The 12,007-nt window shown below is 40.5% G+C and overlaps 2 protein-coding genes across 17 annotated transcripts in view; one reads left to right on the top strand and one right to left on the bottom strand.

Moving 5' to 3' along the window:
- RGS6 (regulator of G protein signaling 6) overlaps nucleotides 1–12,007 on the bottom strand; it is a 635,569-nt gene that overhangs the window by 38,078 nt on the left and 585,484 nt on the right. The gene's annotated exons all lie outside the window — the stretch shown is intronic.
- Nucleotides 1–12,007, top strand: part of LOC144577438 (uncharacterized) — an 86,529-nt gene that overhangs the window by 68,269 nt on the left and 6,253 nt on the right. The window contains exons 4-5 of one of the 5 annotated variants that reach the window (XR_013521356.1): nucleotides 6,069–6,143; nucleotides 6,638–7,059. The exons of 3 other annotated variants lie outside the window; for them this stretch is intronic. The gene's annotated coding sequence lies outside the window, so the exon portion shown is untranslated. Of the gene's footprint in view, nucleotides 1–6,068; nucleotides 7,060–12,007 lie in introns of those variants that run through there. One more of the 5 variants, XR_013521354.1, reaches the window with a different exon arrangement.

Below are 12,007 nucleotides of genomic sequence, written 5' to 3'. Positions count from 1 at the left end.
ATGGAACGTATCTCAAAATAATAAAAGCTATTTATGACAAACCCACAGCCAATATCATACTAAATGGGCAAAAACTGGAAGCATTCCCTTTGAAATCTGGCACTAGACAAGGATGCCCTCTCTCACCATTCCTATTCAATATAGTATTGGAAGTTCTAGCCAGAGCAATCAGGCAAGAAAAAGAAATAAAGGGTATTTAGTTAGGAAAGAAGGAAGTCAAATTGTCTCTATTTGCATATGACATGATCGTATATTTAGAAGACTCCATTGTCTCAGCCCAAAATCTCCTGAAACTGATAAGCAACTTCAGCAAAGTCTCAGGATATAAAATCAATGTGCAAAAATCACAAGCTTTCCTATATACCAATAACAGACTTAATGAGAGCCAAATCAAGAATGAACTGCCATTCACAATTTCTACAAAGAGAATAAAATACCTAGGAATACAACTGACAAAGAACATAAAGGACCACTTCAAGGAGAACTACAAACCACTGCTCAAAGAAATAAGAGAGGACAAAAACAGATGGAGAAATGTTCTATGCTCATGGTTACAAAGAATCAATATTGTGAAAATGGCCATACTACCCAAAGTAATTTACAGATTCAACGCTATCCCCATCAAGCTACCAATGATCTTCTTCACGGAACTGGAAAAAAACCACCTTAAACGTCATATGGAACCAAAAGAGAGTCAGTATAGCCAAGTCAATTCTAAGTAAAAAGAAAAAAGCTGGAGGCATCACACTACCTGACTTCAAACCATACTACAAGGCTATAGTAATCAAAGCAGCATGGTATTGGTACCAAAACAGAGATGTACACCAATGGAACAGAACAGAGGCCTCAGAGGCAAGGCCACACATCTACAACCATCTGATCTTCGATAAACCTCACAAAAACAAGTGATGGGGAAAGAATTCCCTGTTTAATAAATGTTGGGAAAACTGACTAGCCATGTGCAGAAGGCAGAAACTGGACCCCTTCCTGACACCTTACACTAAAATTAACTCCAGATGGATTAAAGAGTTAAACATAAGACCTAACACCATAAAATCCCTAGAAGAAAATCTGGGCAAAACCATTCAGGACATAGGCATAGGCAAGGACTTCATGATTAAAACACCAAAAGCATTGGCAACAAAAGCCAAAATAGACGAATGGGACCTAATGCAACTCTACAGCTTCTGCACAGCAAAAGTAACAGTCATTAGAGTGAATCAGCAACCAATGGAATGGGAAAAAATTTTTGCAATCTACCCATCTGACAAAGGGCTTGATATCCAGAATCTACAAAGAACTAAAACAGATTTACAAGAAAAAAACAAGCCCATTCAAAAGTGAGCAAAGGATATGAACAGACATTTTACAAAAGAAGACATACATAAGGCCAACAAACATGAAAAAATGCTAACCATCACTGGTCATTACAGAAATGCAAATCAAAACTATGTTGAGGTACCATCACACGCCAGTTAGAATGGTGATTATTAAAAAATCTGGAGACAACAGATGCTGGAGAGGATGTGGAGAAACAGGAACACTTTTGCACTGTTGGTGGGAGTGTAAATTAGTTCAACCATTGTGGAAGACAGTGTGGTGATTCCTAAAGGACTTAGAAATAGAAATTCCATTTGACCCAGCAAACCCATCACTGGGTATATAGCCCAAGGATTATAAATCATTCTATTATAAAGACACATGCACACAAATGTTAATTGCAGCACTGTTTGCAATAGCAAAGACTTGGAACCAACCCAAATGCCCACTGATGATAGACTGGACAGGGAAAATGTGGCACATATACACCATGGAATACTATGCAGCCATAAAAAATGATAAGTGTGGGTCCTTTGTAGGGACATGGATGAACCTGGAAACCATTATTCTCAGCAAACTGACACAAGAACAGAAAATCCAACACTGCATGTTCTCAGTCATAGGTGGGTGTTGAATAATGAGGACACATGGACACAGGGAGGCAAGCATCACACACTGGGGTCTGTGGGGGGAAAACAGGGGAGGGACAGTGGGGGGTGGGGTGTTGGGGAGGGATAACATGGGGAGAAATGCCAGATATAGGTGATGGGAGGAAGGCAGCAAACCACACTGCCATGTGTGTACCTATGCAACAATCTTACATGTTCTTCACGTGTACCTCAAAACCTAAAATGCAATTAAAAATAAAAATAAAGAGACAAAGAAGAATATTACATAATGGTAAAGGGATCAATGCAACAAGAAGAGCTAACTATCCTAAATATATATGCACCCAGGACAGGAGCACCCAGATACGTAAAGCAAATTCTTAATGATGTACAAAGAGACTTAGACTCCCACACAATAATAGTGGGAGACTTTAACCCCACTGTCAATATTGGACAGATCAATGAGACAGAAACTATCCCAAACAATACAAAAAGAGGGAATCCTCCCTAACTCATTTTATGAGACCAAGGATATCCAGGACTTGAACTCAGCTCTGTACCAAATGTACCTAATAGACATCTACAGAACTCTCCACCCCAAGTCCACAGAATATACATTCTTCTCAGCACCACATCAACTTATTCTAAAATTGACCACATAATTGGAAGTAAAACACTCCTCAGCAAATGCAAAAAGAATGGAAATCATAACAGTCTTCAGACCACAGTGCAATCAAATTAGAACTCAGGATTAAGAAACTCCCTCAAAACCACACGACCACATGGAAACTGAACAACCTGCTCCTGACTGACTACTGGATAAATAATGAAATGACGGAAGAAATAGAGATATTCTTCAAACCCAATGAGAACAAAGACACAACGTACCAGAATCTCTGGGGCACATTTAAAGCACCGTGTAGAGGAAAATGTATGGCATTAAATGCCCACAAGAGAATTGAGGAAAGATTTAAAATTGACATCCTAATGTCACAACTAAAAGAACCAGAGGAACAAGATCAGATAAATTCAAAACCTAGCAGAATACAAGAAATAACTAAAATCAGAGCAGAACTGAAGAAGATGAAGACACAAAAAATCCTTCGAAAAATCAGTAAATCCAGGAGCTGGTTTTTTTAAAACATCAACAAAATAGGTAGACCACTAACCAGACTAATAAAGAAGAAAAGAGAAAAGAATCAAATAGTTGCAATAAAAAATGACATAGGCAATATCACCACCAATCCCACAAAAATACAAACTACCGTCAGAGATCACTACAAACACCTCTATGCCAATAAACCAGTAAATCTAGAAGAAATGAATAAATTCCTGAACACTTACATCCTCCCAAGACTAAACCAGGAAGAAGTTGAATCCCTGAATAGACCAATAGCAAGGTCTGAAATAGAGGCAGCAATTAATAGCCTACCAACCAAAAAAAGGTCCAACACCAGATGGGTTCATAGCCAAATTCTACCGGAGGTACAAAGAGGAGGTGATACCATTCCTTCTGAAACTATTCCAAACAATACAAAAAGAGGGAATCCTCCCTAACTCATTTTATGAGACCAACATCATCCTGATACCAAAAACCTGGCAGAGACACAACTAAGAAAGAAAATTTCAGGCCAATATCCATGATGAACATTGATGTGAAAATCCTCAATAAAATATTGGCAAGCCGAATCCAACAGCACATCAAAAAGCTTATCCATCATGATCAAGTCAGCTTCATCCCTGGGATGCAAGACTGGTTTGACATATGCAAATCTATAAACGTAATCCATCACATAAACAGAACCAAAGACAAAAACCACATGATTATCTCAATAGATGCAGAGAAGGCCTTTGACAAAAATTCAACAGCCCTTTATGCTAAAAACTCTCAAACTAGGTATTGATGGAACATATCTCAAAATGATAAGAGTTATTTATGACAAACCCACAGCCAATATCATACTGAATGGGCAAACACTGGAAGCATTCCTTTTGAAAACTGGCACAAGACAAAGATGCTCTCTCTCATTTCTCTTATTCAACATAGTATTGGAAGTTCTGGCTAAGGCAATCAGGCAAGAAAAAGAAATAAAATATATTCCATTAGGAAAAGAGGAAGTCAAATTGTCTCTATTTGCAGACCACATGATTGTATATTTAGAAGACCCCATCATCTCAGCCCAAAATCTCCTTAAGCTGATAAGCAACTTCAGAAAAGTCTCAGGATACAAAATCAATGTGCAAGAATCACAAGCATTCCAATACACCAATAACAGACAAACAGAGAGCCAAATCATGAGTGAACTCCCATTGACAATTGCTACAAAGAGAATAAAATACCTAGAGATTTTCTAAGAAGGGATGTGAAGGACCTCTTCAAGAATAACTACAAACTACTTCTCAAGGAAATAAGAGAGGAAACAAACAGATGGAAAAACGTTCCATGCTCATGGTTAGGAAGAATCAATATCATGAAAATGGCCATACTGCCCAAAGTAATTTATAATTTCAATGCTATCCCCATCAAGCTACCATTGACTTTCCACAGAATTGGAAAAAACCACCATAAACTTCATACAGAACCAAAAGAGAGCCTGCATAGCCAAGTCAATTCTGAGTAAAAAGAACAAAGCTGGAGGCATCATGCTACCTGACTTCCAACTATACTGCGAGGCTACAGTAATCAAAACAGCATGTTACTGGTACCAAAACAGAGATACAGACAAATGGAACGAAACAGAGGCCTCAGAAATAATGCCACACATCTACAACCACGTGATCTTTGATAAACCTGAAAAAAACAAGCAGTGGGGAAAGGATTCCCTATTTAATAAATGGTGTTGAGAAAACTGGCTAGCCGTATGCAGAAAGCTGAAACTGGATCTCTTCCTTATACCTTATACAAAAATTAACTCCAGATGGATTAAAGATTTAAACATAAGACCTAGCACCATAAAAACCCTAGAAGAAAACCTAGGCAATACCATTCAGTACATAGGCATGGGTAAGGACTTCATGACTAAATCACCAAAAGCAATGGCAACAAAAGCCAAAATAGACAAACGGAATCTAATTAAACTTAAGAGCCTGTGCACAGCAAAAAACTATCATTAGCATGAATCAGCAATCAATAGAATGGGAAAAAAATTGTAATCTATCCATCTGACAAAGGGCTAATATATAGAATCTGCAAAGAACTTAAACAAATTTACAAGAAAAAACCCCCATCAAAAAGTAGGCAAAGGATATGAACAGACATTTCTCAAAAGACGACATTTATGCAGCCAACAAACATATGAAAAAAAGCTCATCATCACTGGTCATTAGAGAAATGCAAATCAAAATCACATTGAGATACTATCTCACACCAGTTAAAATGGTGATCATTAAAAAATCAGGAGCAACAGATGCTGGAGAGGATGTGGAGAAATGGTAACACTTTTACACTGTTGGTGGGAGTGTAAATTAGTTCAACCACTGTGGAAGACAGTGTGGCGATTCCTCAAGGATCTGGAAATAGAAATACCATTTGACCCAGCAATCCCATTACTGGGTATATACCCAAAGGATTATAAATCGTTCTATTATAAAGACACATACACACATATGTTTATTGTGGCACTGTTCACAATAGCAAAGACTTGGAACCAACCCAAATGCCCATCAATGACAGACTGGATAAAGAAAATGTGGCACATATATGCCATGGAATACTATGCTGCCATAAAAAAGGATGAGTTCATGTCATTTGCAGGGAAATGGATAAAGCTGGAAACCATTATTCTCAGCAAACTGACACAAGAACAGAAAACCAAACACCACATGTTCTCACTCATAAGTGGGTATTAACAATGAGAACACATGGACACAAGGAGGGGAACATCACACACTGGGCCTGTCAGGGTTGGGGGCTAGGGGAGGGAGAGCAGCAGGTTGGAGGCGAGGAGAGGGATAGCATTAGAAGAAATATCTAATGTAGATGATGGGGTAATGGATGCAGCACACCATCATGGCATGTGTATACCTATGTAACAAACCTGCACGTTCTGCACATGTACCCCAGAACTTAAAGTATAACAACAGCAACAACAACAAAAGCAAACAGGCAATAATGCAGTTGGATCCGTTTGTGTATTTCAGGGCCACCACCTCGTTCTGGAAGGAGTTCTTGGCAACCACATCACAGGACATGTAACTAACACCTAGGAGGGACAGGTACTACAGCAAGGTGCCACCTCTTCTCTTCAGCTCCCAGGGGCATTTATTACACATTCTGGCCTTGGAAAATAATTTCACCCCTGATTTCCAGCCAGTTCCTAGAGTCTTGTGGTCCCTTCCAAACAGATCTGTCCTCACCAAGGGTAGGAAAATACTGTTCCATTAGAAAAGAGGTCTTGTCAGTGGACAAAAGATTATTTATTTATCCATTGAAGTGGAATTCAGCTCAGCTGCAGAGGAAAGCTTGGCTGTTCCAAGAGAGAATGTGTTAGGAGGGAGGTTGGCCTTCATTAGGGAGGGCAGGCTCGTTAGTTAGTGGCTGGCCTGGTGGAGGAAGCATCTTCCCCCATGTATGCTTATTGTTCTTCCCATGAAGCCAGCCAAGGGCCCTAGTGGTGGGGGGAATGGAGAGCTAGTCAGGGAGGAAGAGAGTACTCAGCTGAGAGGCAGGACTGGTCATTAAAGGCCTCTTCCTTTGGTGCTCTTTCTAGGGAAGGCATGGAAGGAGGAGGCAGAGACTTCCCATCAGCTGGGGGACATATTTTAGAGATGCCTGGCCAGAAAAAGCCAGAGCAATGACAAGGATTCACCAAGACTCACTCCTTACCCAGCAAAAAAGAAACAGAGAGCACAGTAGATAAGATATGGAGTCAACCTATACATCCATCAATGAACAGGCAAATGGGTAAATGCAATGAGGTATACAGGCATAATGGAATACTATTTGGCCTTAGCAAAGAAGGATATCCTGTCATTTGTGACAACATGAATAAACCTGGAGAATATGATGTTAAGTGAAATAAGTCAGGTACAGAAAGACAAATATCACTTCTTCACTTACGTAGGGAGGCCTTGGAGATATTGTGGGTTTGGTACCACCAGATCATCACAATAAAGCAATTCATAAGAAATATCTGATTTCCCAGTACACATAAAAGTTATGATTATACTATATGGAGTCATGATGTATGCAATAACATTATGTCTAAAAAACCAAGGTATGTACCTTAATGAAAAAAATACTTGATTGTTAAAATGCTAAGGACCACTTTGGGAGGCCGAGGTGGGTGGATTACGAGGTCAAGAGATTGAGACCATCCTGGTCAACATGGTGAAACCCCGTCTCTACTCAAAATACAAAAAATTAGCTGGGTATGGTGGCGCGTGCCTGTAATCCCAGCTATTCAGGAGGCTGAGGCAGAAGGGTTCCTTGCCTGAACCCAGGAGGCGGAGGTTGCGGTGAGCCGAGATTGCGCCATTGCACTCCAGCCTGGGTAACAAGAGTGAAACTCCGTCTCAAAAAAAAAAAAAAAAAAATGCTAAGGACCAACTGAGCCTTTGGAGAGTCATAATCATTTTGCTGGGGGAGTGTCTTGTCTTGATATTGTTGGATGCTGACTGATTAGGGTGGTGACTGCTGAAGGCTGGGGTGACTGTGGCAATTTCTTAAAATAAGACAATGAAGTTTGTTACATCAATTGACTCTTTTGCGAAAGAACAGAAAATGAAATACTGTATATTCTCACTCATAGCGGGGTGATGAAAAATGAGAACACATGGACACAGGGAAGGGATTACTACACACTGGGGTCTATTGGGGGAACGAGGGACAGCAGCGGGGGGAGCTGGGGAGGGATAGCCTGGGGAGAAATGTCAAATGTGGGTGAAGGGGAGGAAGGCAGCAAAACATACTGCCATGTGTGTACCTATTCAACTATCTTGCATGTTCTGCACATGTACCCCAACACCTAAAAAGCAATTAAAAAAAAAAAAGATTTGTCTGTAGCACGTGATGCTATTTGACAGCATTTTACCCATGGAAGAACTTTCAAAATTGCAGTTCGTCAAATCCTGCTGCTGTTTTATCAACTAAGTTGATGTAATAGTCTAAATTCTTTGTTGTCATCTCAATAATGTTCACAGCATCTTCATTAGGAGTAGATTCCATCTCAAGAAACCACTTTCTTTACTCTTCCATAGAAAGCAACGTTTCATTCATTAAAGTTCGATCATGAGGTTGTAGCAATTCAGTCACATCTTCAGGCTCTATTTCTAATTCTAGTTCTCTTGCTATTTCCACCACATCTGCAGTTACTTTCTTAACTGGGATCTTGAACTCCTCAAAGCCATCCATGAGGGCGGGAATCAACTTCTTCCAAACTCTACTCAAAATACAAAAAATTAGCTGGGTATGGTGGCGCGTGCCTGTAATCCCAGCTATTCGGGATTAATTGACATTAATATGTCAATATTTTTACTTCTTTCCATGAAACACAAATGTTCTCAATGGTATCCAGAATGGTGAATTGTTTCTAGAAGGGCTATGATTTACTTTGCCTAAATGCATTAGAGGAATCACTCTCTGTGACAGCTATAGTTTTATGAAATGCATTTCTTAAATAATAAGACTTAAAAAGTTGAAATTACTTCTTGATCATAGGCTATAGAATGGATGTTCTGTTAGCAGTCATGAAAACAACATTAATCTCCCCGTACCTTTCCATCAGAGCTCTTGCATGGCTTGGTGCATCGTCAATGATCAGTAATATTTGGAAAGAAATATTATTTTTTTCCTCAGCAGTAGGTCTCAACAGTGACCTTAAAGTATTCAGTAAACCATGCTGCAAACAGATGTGCTGCCATCCAGACTTTGTTGTTCCATGTAGAGAACACATGCAGAATAGATTTAGCATCATTCTTAAAGGCTCTAGGATTTTCAGAATAATAAATGAGCATTGGCTTCAACTTATAGTCACCAGCTGCATTAGTCCCTAGCAGGAGAGTCAGCTGGTCCTTTGAACGTTTTAAGCCAGGCATTGACTTCTCTTCTCTAGCCCTAGATTTATCTTCTCCCAATATAAGGCTGTTTAATCTACACTGCAAATCTGTTGTTTAGCATAGCTACCTTCATCATTGATCTTAGCTAGATCTTCTGGATAACACTGCAGCTTCTATATCGGCGCTTGCTGTTTCACTTTGCACTTTTACGTTACGGACTTGGCTTCTTTTTGTAAATCACATGAACCAACATCTGCTAGCTTCAAACTTTTCTTCTGCAGCTTCCTCACCTCTTTCAGGCTTCAAAGAATTGGAGTGAGATAGGTCCTTGCTCTGGATTACCCTTTGGCTTAAGAAAATGTTGCAGCTGATTTGATCTTCTATTCAGACCACTAAAACTGTCTCCACATCAGCAATAAGGTTGTTTGCTTTCTTATCATTTGTGTGTTCACTGCAGTAGCATGTTTAATCTTCAATAACCTTTTCTTTGCATTCACAACTTGGCTGTTTGGCATAAAGGGACTTACTTTCAGCCTATCTTGGCTTTCAACATGCCTTCCTCACTAAGTGTAATCATTTCTAGTTTTTAATTTAAAGTTAGAGATGTTCCTCCTGCTTGAACACTTAGAGACCACTGTGGAGTTATTAATAGGCCCAATTTCAATATTGTTCATCCCTGCTTCTTTCAATATTGTTGTCATTTCAGGGAATAGAGAGACCCAACGAGTGGGAAAGAGATGGGGGAATGGCTGGTTGGTAGAGCAGTCAGAAAACAAACACACACAACATGTATCGATGAAGTTCATTGTCTCATACAGGTGCAGGTGGGCACCCCCAGGGCAATTAAAATAGTAACATCGAAGATCACCAATCATAGACAACCATAAAAATATAATAATAGTAAAAAAGCTTGATGTTACAAGAATTACCAAATTGTGACACAGACAAAGAATGAGCACATGCTATTGGAAAAATGGTGCTGTTAGACTTGCTTGATGCAGGGTTGCCGCAAACCTTCAATTTGTGTTTTTGACAAATTGAATAAACCCACTGGAAGGACTCAAATGAAATTAAATAGTGGCTTGGTTCTTTTTTTCTCTTGTGAGACAAAGTCTCGCTCTGTCACTCAGGCTGCAGTGCAGTGGTACGATCTCAGTTCACTGCAACCTCCGCCACCTGGGTTCAAGTGATTCTCACGCCTCACCCTCCTGAGTAGCTGGGATTACAGGCACACACCATCGCACCTAGCTAATTTTTATATTTTTAGTAGAGACAAGGTTTTGCCATGTTGGCCAGGCTAGTCTTGAACTCCTGGCCTCAAGTGATTCACTTGCCTTAGCCTTCCAAAGTACTGGGATTACAGGCGTGAGCCACCATGCCTGACCTCAAATAGTGGCCTGGTTCTAAGACTACTTGGATAGTCCAGATGTATTCTGATTTAACACGCTTGGTGGGAACATACTTCACTAAGTATTTTTCTGAAAATTTCAGACAAAAATCCAGCCCACTCTTGTTTAAGTGCCTTGAGGAACAACAGCATGTGTCTATCGTTTATAGACGCATAGTGTCTAACACAGGGTCAGATGTTAGTCAGATATACATGTTCACTGAAATGTCTGTTTGAATTTAATGTTCAGCAAGCTTACTGGCTACATACTTGTTTGGGTTTACGATTGCATCAAACTCCTGCTCTCTGCATAGAAGGAGAGTGAGGATTACACTCAGTTCAGAGTAGCATGAGTATCTTGGCTCATCCATCCCTAATGGTCTTGGAGCCCAGGCTGAGGGGTATCCTTGGTCTTTGCTTTCATTTGTTGTCTCTTTAAATTGTTCTAACTTTTTTTTTTTTTTTTTTATGGAGTCTTTACTCTATTCCCCTGGCTGGAATACAGTGGTGTGATTTCGGCTCACTGCAATCTCTGCCTCATGAATTCAAGCAATCCTCCTGCCTCTGCCTCCAAGTAGCTGGGATTACAAGTATGCGTCACCATGCCTGGCTAATTTTTATATATTTTTTAGTAAAGACACTGTTTCACACCCTGTTGGCCAGGCTGGTCTCGAACCCCTGGCCTCAAGTGATTCACCTGCCTCAGCCTCCCAAAGTGCTGGGATTACAGGTGTGAGCCACCACACCCGGTCAAACTGTTCTAATATTTAACGCTTAGGTACAAATATTAGTCCTGAGTAAAAATGACACACTGTCTCCTTGTGTCAGGCATTACTTCTTTTCTGGCTGACAGAGCCAGGTGGCTCCTGAGTCATCTGGAAAGGCCTATCATAGCACCTGGACCCTCTCCAGACCCTTCTCCAATGCAACAGTTCCCTGCCTCTTGTTCTGACTTCTCAAAGGAATTGAAATCCCCAGTCATTATCTCACAGTACCCCTCTGCTGTCCCATGAGAAGTAAGGAAACCTTTCCTAGCCAGCTCTTCTGGCTCAGCACCAAATTTCCCACTTGATCCAGCTAGTTCCTATAGACTCATTGTGGGGAGGAAAGGCCTGGTTCATGAAGAGAAAGAACTTGTCCATCAAAACAGAGCAGGATAAAGCAGATGCCTAAACATGGAATCAAAATGATATTCAGCAAATATTTATTGAGCATTTACTAGATGCCAGGGCACTGTGTCAGACACTGAGATAACAGCCTGAAGAAGACAAGTAAGTCCCTTGTGACAATAAAGCTTAGATCCAGCTAGGCAAGATAGACTTTGCACAAGGATGCATTTAGCCAATTCAGCTAAGGGCTGCAGAGATAAAGTAGAGGCACAGGGTATAAATGGCTGTGGCTGGGGATGACCTATCCTGCTACAAGTGGGGAATGGTGGTCTAACAACCAGAAAGATTCTCATCAAGGTGGAACGATCTGAGTAGACAGACAGAAATATGTCTCCTAATTCTGTGGGAATTGCGGGGAGGGAGGGTGTGATCAATCAGAGGAGAAAGACAATCAAGGGGCAAGGAGGAAAGGGCAGCAGAGGTCATGTGGGTCAGAGGAGCAGCCTGGGCACCGCTCTCATCTTCTCCATGTCACGTGGCCAACTCCAAAGCCAGATACAAGGTGAGGATGGTGTGGGGAGAAAGAT

This window comes from Callithrix jacchus, chromosome 8 (assembly GCF_049354715.1).
Source record: "Callithrix jacchus isolate 240 chromosome 8, calJac240_pri, whole genome shotgun sequence".
NCBI lineage: Eukaryota > Metazoa > Chordata > Mammalia > Primates > Cebidae > Callithrix > Callithrix jacchus.
The sequence above is the reverse complement of the archived record's forward strand: the minus strand, read 5'-3'. Positions and strand labels throughout refer to the sequence as shown.